The 7,659-nt window shown below is 42.6% G+C and overlaps 1 long non-coding RNA gene across 1 annotated transcript; it reads right to left on the bottom strand.

Annotated features, from left to right (window-relative positions):
* Positions 1 to 1,152: 1,152 nt before the first annotated feature.
* LOC144586765 (uncharacterized) lies at positions 1,153 to 6,641 on the bottom strand. Its single transcript, XR_013541784.1, has 2 exons — positions 5,626 to 6,641; positions 1,153 to 1,262 (listed from the first exon to the last, which is right to left on the bottom strand). It is a non-coding gene; the product is annotated as an uncharacterized LOC144586765 (long non-coding RNA).
* Between the last annotated feature and the right edge of the window lie 1,018 nt (positions 6,642 to 7,659).

Below are 7,659 nucleotides of genomic sequence, written 5' to 3' on the forward strand. Positions count from 1 at the left end.
GACAATGACAGTTGCAGAAACATCCACCAATTTAGGCACCTCTGATAGCACTCAGAATTAACTAGCTTGTGTCTATCACAAGCAACCAGCTGTAAGCAACAAGTTACCTGTAGATTAGGCATCCTTCAGTCTCAAGAGACTATGGAAAACGTGCTCTGTATGGAGGACATGGAAAAACATCTAGTGTGGCTGAGAAGGCCAATTCGAGAGTGACAATACCTTGCACATTGAAGATAAATCCAGTCTGTCCCCTGTCCAGCTCCCTGATTTTGCTGGTTTCGGGACTGCCTCTTTGCCTCAGCCTGCTGGACAGATCCCGCTTGCAGATATCCTTGTATCACAGCTGTGGTTTCTCTCTGGGGCAATTTATCCAGCTCTACCTGTAATTAGCTTTTTCAGTGGTCCCCAACCTTGGACTACAACTCCCAGAAGTCTTCACCACCACCTCTGCTGACCAGAATTTCTGGGAGTTGAAGTCCAAGAACATCTGGAGGCCCAAGGTTGGGGACCGCTCTTTTAGATAATAATTAATATGACAACTCATTACTTTCAAACATATTTTTTTTTACTTTGAGAAATATTTTGACAGAAAAAATCAAGTTTGTGCCACTACCTTATCAATCCTATGGAAAATATTCTTTGATGCTGCTCTTTGTTTTTCTATAAATATTTCCAAGATGCAGCAACAGAGCTTGCCACTAGAAAGAACCTGACAGTATTTCTCAGTATTCTCCCATCCTCTTTGTGAGAATAATGCAGTGCAGTAACTTCTACAATCAGAGTAACAATAATGAAAATGTCAGTTTCACCACAGAAAAAGAATAAGTAATCCAACAAGTTCCTTTTAAAATGTGGCCTCTGAGCTGTACCCTCAGTGACAGTGACAGTGATAGATCCAGCAGTAATTCCAATCTATGCACCTTATCTTCAGCAATATTGATAACATTGATCATTATCATGTCTGGTTTAAAACACATTCTGCAATCAATCCAGCTGAAATACTGTTCTGTTTTATTTTGTAAGTCGCCCCGAGTAGACATGGTCTAGAGGGGCGGGGTAAAAATCAAATCAAATCAAATCAAATCAAATCAAATCAAATCAAATCAAATCAATCAATCAATCAATCAATCAATCAATCAATCAATCAATCAATCAATCAATAGTTTGTTTATTTCCTGGAATCAAATGAAAAGGTTGCCTTGAAATGTTCAAAAGTGGACAATGTTGTAGGTGATTCAGGTTTTCATGATATGTTGATATTCCTATGAATGAAAGTAGTTAAATTTCAACATGCTGTGCATAAAGCATCTAAAATTATAAACTCAAGTAACCTTGTGTTTTAAAGAGTCCTTACTGTATGTAATTTCCAATATTTTGTTACAAGTGTGTGTTTTCTGACAGTATGGGTACTCAGTTTCCCTCATCTTTCTCAGTTATTTTTGTCTAAAAATGTTTCTGTTTCCTGGATTTTTAGACATTCTCTGCCTTCTACAATCCAGTGTTCTTTTCCTTTCTCATTTCCAGCTTTCTTAACAATTCTTTGTGTTTTGTTTCTGAACCTCTTGGATCTTTTAATAAGGCAAATTTGTCTTCATTCCTTTTATTATTCAGGAATGAAATTATATTGATGAACAAAAGTTTGGGCCATATTCCCCCACTCGTACCCAGTGTACCTCCTCTCCTTTAGGTGTGTTGTGATGAATGGTAGTCAAGGAGTCTTCACTAAGGCAGCCTTCCTCTTCCAGTAAAGTAAAATTAATGTATTAACCATATATTCTGTTTGGGAGTGAAAGCATATTTAAACATTGACAGATGTCTGCTCCCAGGTCCAGGTGGTCAAGCCCAGACATATTGATTGTATGAACTCACTCTCTGACTAGATATGCAGCCTCCCTTAAGACTAATAACCTTCACCAAGCACAGGAGAGGTAGGACTTATCCACATACATATATGAGTGAGAAGTCGCTGTTCTGTGTAGCACTTTTTCCATTGAGGTCATACAGCACTGCCTGCAGCTGCCTGCAGCTTAAGAGAGGAACTTTCTTGAAAGGCTGTTCAACTCTGTGACTTCAAAGCAACCCCCTATGTAGGATGGCCATGTACCCTATTTTATAGAGGGCAGCCCTCTATTTGAAGGGCTTGCCAGAGAATAGTGCCTTACTTGACAACATCCTGCTGCCCTCTGTTTTGGAGGGCAGTTCAGGTCTGATTTAAAGATAAAAAGGCACAAGAAGAGAGAACAGCAGCTTTGAAGTTGTCCATCAATGGTTAGTACCTGGACAGCATACACAAAGATTATCCGTAGGTCTTATCCCCAGTGGTGAAATGTATTGGTATTTAAATCGCACACATTCTTTCTAAAGTTGCACTAATACAGTACATATAAATTAGTATAAGCACATTTTATGTAGATGTAGCTACTCTTTTGACTTCTTTCTCTGCCCCTTTACCTTTTTATCAGTGCTTAACTGGTCACTCTTGTTTTGTTTTATTTTATTTTAATCCTACCTTTCTCCCAAAAGGGACCCATGAGAGCTTACAACAACTTTAGAACACAAGAAATGTAACAATAAAAAATATAATAAATTGCAATAAATTTATTGAATATAATAAATTACAATATTAAAAAATATACATGCTAATAATTAAAAGTTTTAATAATTTAAAAAAACTTTTAATGGGCAACAGTTCTCCTATTAAAACCCAACACATTCTCCACTCCCACCCACCCACCTCCCAGCTTTATTTCAGTTGGTGGCCGGTCCCCTCCTATCCTCCCTTTTAAAAAGTACAATCCCACTGGGAACATACTTTCTGCATCCTCTTTCCCGCTTCCTCCAGTCCTGGACATACCTCTTTATTTTGCAGGGATATTCAATTATCCTTTAAGTTAACCTGTTTCAGTTGTTTAGTTTCCCCTCCCTTCAGGCACAGTTTTTTTAAATGAACTGGGTTGTAGTTCATTTTTAAAAAAAGTTTGGAAGACTTGTGATTCGTGGATAGACACAAACCATGAACCACTTTTTTTTTTTTTTGTAGTTCGTGCCCATCTCGAATCCTGAGACAATTGATTCCACTGCTGTACTGCTCTAACAGTTAGGAAGCATTTTCTGCACCCATTCATCCAAGTCATTAGTAAAAAAGTCAAAGCATACCAGGCCCACGACTAAGCCTTGTGGTACCCCACCTGTTGCCTCCTCTCACTTTAAGAAGGAGCCATTGATAAGCACATTCTGAGTATGGTTCTGTAACCCACTGGTTCTTAACCTTGGGTTACTCAGTAGTTTTGGACTGCAACTCCCAGAAGCCTTCACCACCAACTGTGCTGGCTGGGGTTTCTGGGATTTGCAGTTCAAAAACATCCGAGTAACAAAGGTTAAGAACCACTGCTGTAACCAACTGTGAATTTCAGTGAATCTCAGTCAAGTTAAGGAAAAGAGGGAAAGACATTCCATCAGGCTGTCTATAGAATTAGAATATTTCTCAATTACTGATGCCAAATTTCCCACGATAGGGACTCATTTTATTCTGCAGAGCAGCTCTCAGACCACTTTTCTTCATATGTTTAGTGGCACAAGCAGGATGTCCTATCTCAGTAACACATAAAGAAATTGTTCCTTGCAGCAAAGTAAACAGATGAATGGAACCAAAAACAAACCACCATCCCTGTGAAATACAAATAAATGCTTTCCTAATATTAGTAGGTATCAGCACATAATGGAGAGCAGCTTCTAAGAAACTAACATTGTCCTAGGTGACTGAGAAATGCACAAGAGCCTCGTGGCGCACTGGTTAAAACGCTGTACTGCAAGCTAAAACTGTGCTCACGACCTGGGTTCAAATCCCAGGTAGCCGGCTCAAGGTTGACTCAGCCTTCCATCCTTCCAAGGTTGGTAAAATGAGTACCCAGCTTGCTGGGGGGGCAATGTGTAGCCTGAATAATTAAAAATTGTAAACCGCCCGGAGAGTGCTTGTAGCACTATAGGGCGGTATATAAGTCCAATAAATAAATAAATAAACAAATTAGGCTTTTCTTGATGGATGGAAAATGGAAGCTGACTACACACAAGAGAAAACCATACTATTCAACAGAGTCTCAATAGTCTAACAGCCAAACTCTTCATCATGGACAGTTAAGCAGAACTTACCTCCAATTTTATTTATTCATTTATTTTCCATTTACCAAATGAAACTATGGAGGACAAAATCTAAAACTGAAGGCCCAGGCAAGGGAAGGACTTACTTAACCTTTTGCCCTCTGCCATTTTTCCAAATAAATTCAGTACTTCAAGGTGAGAAGATATATAAATTTGTAATTTATTTTTCTAACAGGGAAAAAAGCAGGTTCTGGTGACCTTTTTTAGCAGGAGACGATGCTGAGAATGATGGTGTTAAGACACCCTTCCCCTATGCATATCTTCCATCTTTAGATGACATTCTTTAAAGCACCATTGTCTCAAAAGAAAAGGGGAAAAGCAGGTACAGATCACATGCAGCAAAGCATCACATGTACTTTGGTCCAATATGGAAGGGGTCCCCAACCCCCCAGTCTGCAGACCAGTCCTGGTCCATGGTCTTGCCAGGATCGGGCCACGGAGACAAATCTCCTGCCCCCTGCATGCGCAGATGCATGCACACCCCTCTCATGCACACACAGCCCCTCCCACACATGCATGGCCCCTCCCACGGCCCTTCCCATGCATGCATGGCCCCTCCCACGGCCCCTCCCATGCACACACAGCCCTTCCAACATATGCCTGGCCCCTCCCATGGCCCCTCTCACACATGCACAGATGCCCCCTACATGATAAACTGGTCCGTGGAGGCAAAAAGGTTATGGACCACTGCAACATGGAACTCATTCTCAGTAAAACCAATGAGGAGTCAACATTGTGCTTCAGATCAAAGTGCTAAATCAACTGCGCTTGTATCATTTGCAAGAATCCCTCCAGGGGGTTGAGACAGAGCCCTCCTAATCTGTGGCAAAGGAAGTTTCTGTCAAGGAACATTGCCTTGAGTGTGGCCTGAGTCCCACAGGCATATGTGGAGAAGGAAATACATTCCAGACTGAGGACATGAAGTGAGTGCTTACAACAGCTTACAATTCATAGTTTGCTCACACAGTCCAGCCTTAGTGCCCCATATAAGAATGTTCCTATTTTGATTTTCAATACAATATTTCAAATCTCCAATAGTATGAGGCAATTCTACCTCATGTTCCTAAGATATATGAGGCTGTATTGAGAAATCTTTGGCACCTATTTGTGCCTAACCAATATGACTGAATACGTGCAATGACTATGCAGAGAAGCAGTCTGACAACACTTCCCCAGTATGTATTGTTGTTAGACATGGGTAGGGTTGCCAGATACATGGGCGCCAAAAGGAGGACATAGAAATACAAAAAAGAGGACAGAGGAGGACGTATTGAATGCTTCATTTGAATCGTTCCGGATTAAACCCGCAATCAATACAATTTTATTACAATAACTGCCAAGAAATGTCTGTTAGTGAACCGACCAAGAAACAGTCATGTTAAAAAATACAAATAAATTCAATGTAGGCCTTTTTTCAAAATACTAAAAAACCCACATTATTTAAGCAGCCAATTGTACAATTATTACCTTATAATCTCTATTAATTACATGACATATCATGGCGCCCGCTGTTGTTGCTCCTTCACTTGTGCTGAGGCAAGCTCTACGAGAAGGTTCCCCTTTCTTTCCTGCCTCAATTTGTGGCGGCGGCAGTGGCAGTGGCTGCCACCTCTTCTCCCTCTCCCTCTTTCTCTGGCAGGCTCTTGCTCTGGCTCCCCTTTCCTGCAGCTTCACTTCTTCTCCACCAGCCTTCCTCAATCTTTTCTAGATACCAGCGCCGTCTCTCCTTTTTCGACTCCTACTGCTCGCTCGAATACCTCCGGACAAATCCACAAACTGTTTTCCCCTTAAAAAAAGATCCTGCCCTTCTTCAGCCGCTGCTCTCTCTCAGTTCTCTCCTTTCGTTTTGCCAGTTCCCTCTCACTCGTGGTATGTGTGTGTGTGTGTGTATCTTGCTATCCTTGCTAATCTTTATGCGCAGCTTGCTCGAAATGAAGCAGGAAGTCACCTCCATAAGCAAAGGCTCCACATGGGCATGGCTGATTTACAGCCTAAAGTGGTGTCTTAGATTGTGACTCCATTAGAGACTGCTTTCCACCTCCAACTCTCCCCCTCCCATCCAAAATTATAACATAAAATATTACAAAAGCCGGACATTTTGAAGGTTTTTAGCTTTGCCTGCCGGAGGGAGGACATTGGGCTAAAAAGGAGGACATGTCCTCCTTTTGCCAGACATCTGGCAACCCTAGACATGGGGCCAAATTAAAAAAAATGAATTGCGATATTCATCAGTAATTGCTGATTCATGTAATATTTGTCACTTTGTATTCATCAATTCTGGACGCCCTAACAAATATGAATATTTACCCTTTTATTTGTCCCTTCATTGAGTCTGGGCCCAAAGAGCAAACTAGGCTGTTCCGGCAGCCCAGTTTGCTCTCTCTGGCTACGGACCTACCAAACAGCTGTTTAGCAGGCCGGCTCTCTCTGCCTCCACAGCCTGCCCCTTCCCCCTTCTCACTGTCCCACTTCACCTCCCTACTTCATCCTGTCACCATTGCTGCCACCATTGCAGTCGCTGCTGTCACCGCTGTTGGAACAGAAGCTAGGCCACCAGAAAGGAAACCGCTCTTCTGGCAGACTAGCCTGATCTCTCTCTCTCTACCTCTGCCTCTGTGGGTACTGATGAGCTGAACCATCCTGGCAGGCTCTCTCTGCCTCTGTGGACACCAATCACCTGATTGGCATCTGCAGAGGCAGAGATCAGACTAACCCACCAGCGTGGTTTTGCCCAGCTAGCCTGCTCTCCCTGCCTATGGGCCCAGTCCATAGGCAGAGAGAGCAGGCTTGCTGCCTGGAACCACACTAGCTGGTTAGCCTGCTCAGTGCCTACAGAGGCAGAGAGAACAGGCTTGCCGTCCAGAATGGCGGCTTGTGTTCCACCTCCAGCAGGCCAAGGAAAGCAGGCAAAATGGGGCAGTGGGAAGGGGATGGGTGACAGTGGGGGGGGGGGGGCTCAGCTTCTTTTATAAACAGCCACAGGCTGTCTAAAAAAATTAACCTGACAAATTATTTTGTGGTTTGTTGGAAATCCCTGGGAAATATGTGGGTCATGGGTCGTCAACCTTGACGAACTACGATGAACCACAATTTCTAATTCTTATTTATAATGGCAATGTGTTACTGTTTGTGTTTTGGAGAATAAATAATAAAAAATAATAAAGACTGTTTGGTATATCCTCCTGTTTACCTCCTTTTACCACCACTGCCGCCCTCCCTTCTGTGAACTAGTCCCTGTTGTTTAATTTCCAGCATCTTTCTTCCACAGGCGCTTTGAAGAGTGGGAGAGGCAAATGGAACTTTCTTTGGACCACCCCATCCCTAAATCTGCCACTGTTGGCACTGCAGTGCTGCTGCCAGAGGAGAGTTCCTCACCTCTCTTTGTTCGCTTGTCTGGCTGTGTTAGTTTCATCCTGATGCTTTGTGTGGAGCGGGAGCAGTCAAATGGGCACGAAGGGGGTCTAATGAGCTCTTAATGACCCAGACCTTTCCTTCTGGCAG

This window comes from Pogona vitticeps, chromosome 2, assembly GCF_051106095.1.
Source record: "Pogona vitticeps strain Pit_001003342236 chromosome 2, PviZW2.1, whole genome shotgun sequence".
NCBI lineage: Eukaryota > Metazoa > Chordata > Lepidosauria > Squamata > Agamidae > Pogona > Pogona vitticeps.